The sequence below is a fragment of the Dermacentor variabilis genome, chromosome 4, assembly GCF_050947875.1.
Source record: "Dermacentor variabilis isolate Ectoservices chromosome 4, ASM5094787v1, whole genome shotgun sequence".
Taxonomy (NCBI): Eukaryota; Metazoa; Arthropoda; class Arachnida; order Ixodida; family Ixodidae; genus Dermacentor; species Dermacentor variabilis.
Window position 1 is genome coordinate 144,537,565 of NC_134571.1, and position 2,001 is coordinate 144,539,565.

Consider the following 2,001-nt stretch of genomic DNA (forward strand, 5'->3'; position numbering starts at 1 on the left):
GTTAAAAATGCTAGAGCGGCTGCTTGGGAGAACTTGGGAGATTCTCTAGGCAGCGATCACCTCCTTCTCCGGATTACACTCATGGCGAAGGCAGCGCGCAAAAAAAGGGGTCAGGCCAAGCTGACCGATTGGCACAAATTCCGAAATCACACTATCCCTCCCGTACTATTTTCCGGCGGATACGCGGAGTGGGCTAACCACATATACAACATTCAGAAACAACACGTCACAACACTACAAACCACCGAAGAGATCCCCGCAGTGGACACCCACCTCCTGCATTTGTGGGAGGCGCGCCGGAGCTTAACTAAACGGTGGAAAAAGCAGAAAACTAATCGCAAATTACGCGACCGCATAGGCAAACTCACAGAGCAGGCTGCAGCGTATGCTGCCGAACTCTCACATTCAAATTGGATAGCACGCTGCGACTCCGGCTGCAGCGTATGCTGCCGAACTCTCAGATTCGAATTGGATAGCACGCTGCGACGCTGCAGCTCATCAGATGAGCTCGAAGGGGACGTGGCGTCTCTTTCGCAGTCTAATCGACCCCTCCCAAACGAGAGGGGAGACGCAAAAGCAGCTCCGGCGGGCTCTGCAAGGGTATCAAGGTACGACGGCGCAACTTGCGGACACTCTGTGCGACAGATATCTCTGTCGTACGGAGGACCCGCCTGGGCCTGAGTACATATACTCTGGCAGGCCTAATGAAACACTTGATGCCCCTTTTGAGTTGCACGACCTTAAGGCGGCCTTAGCAAAAATGCGCCGGGGTACGGCTCCGGGACGGGATCACATAACAGTGAACCTATTGGCGAACCTACCGGACCCAGCCTACCTCCATTTATTAGAATACATCAACCAGATCTGGGACGGGCGTCCACTCCCTCCCGAGTGGAAAACGTCACTTGTGACGTTTATCCCTAAAACAGGTAAGGCCGTGAATACGGACAACCTGAGGCCCATATCATTGACCTCATGTGCGGGCAAGCTTATGGAGACGATGGTTCGGGATCGCCTCTCTCCATGCCTGGAGAGTAAGGGCTTCTTTGCAGTCACCCTGTTCGGGTTTCGCCCCCACATATCTGCACAGGATGTCCTTCTCCAGCGGCACAGGGATGTAATACGACCCACAACTATGCAACACAATGAAAAAGCCATCCTCGCCCTTGATCTGAAAGGGGCTTTCGACAATGTTAAACACGGAAGCATCCTGGCCAACTTGAGTTCTACCGATTGTGGGGCTAGGGTCTACGTGTATGTAAGAGATTTCTTGACTAATCGCCAGGCCTTCCTTCGGATTGAGGGCGAGGAATACGGCCCTTACATGATGGGAACACGGGGTAACCCTCAGGGAGCGGTGTTATCACCGCTCCTGTTCAACATAGCTATGATGCGCCTCCCAAGCCAACTGGCCCGGGTGGAAGACATTCAACACGCGTTATATGCAGATGACATTACAATTTGGACCACTGAGGGGAGCGTGGGCGACATGGAGGCCCGCCTTCAGCAGGCCGCTTCCATAGTCGATGGGTATGCTATGGACTGTGGGCTCCAATGTGCTCCAGCGAAATCAGAGCTTCTGCATGTCAGAGCGAACCCAAAGTATAGGACAGCAATTCACATCTCTCTGTCAGGAGGTCCTATTAGAGAGGTGGAGGAGCTCCGTATTCTGGGCCTTTTCATTCACCACAGACTCAGACCGGACTCCACCATTGTGAAACTCAAGAGAGTAGGCGAACAGGTAGGGCGTATGATCCGCCGCGTTTCCAACAAGCGGGGCGGTCTGCGGGGCAGGGACGCGCTTCGGCTCGTCTATGCCTTCGTGACTAGCCGGATCCTCTACGCCGTGCCATATATCCGCACTACTACGCAAGACGAGGCGCGAATAGACGCCATCATCCGCAAGGAAACTAAGCGAGCCCTGGATCTCCCGGTGGCTACCTCTAATGCCAAACTGAAGGCATTGGGGGTGCTAAACTCCTACCAGGAGCTGCGGGAGGC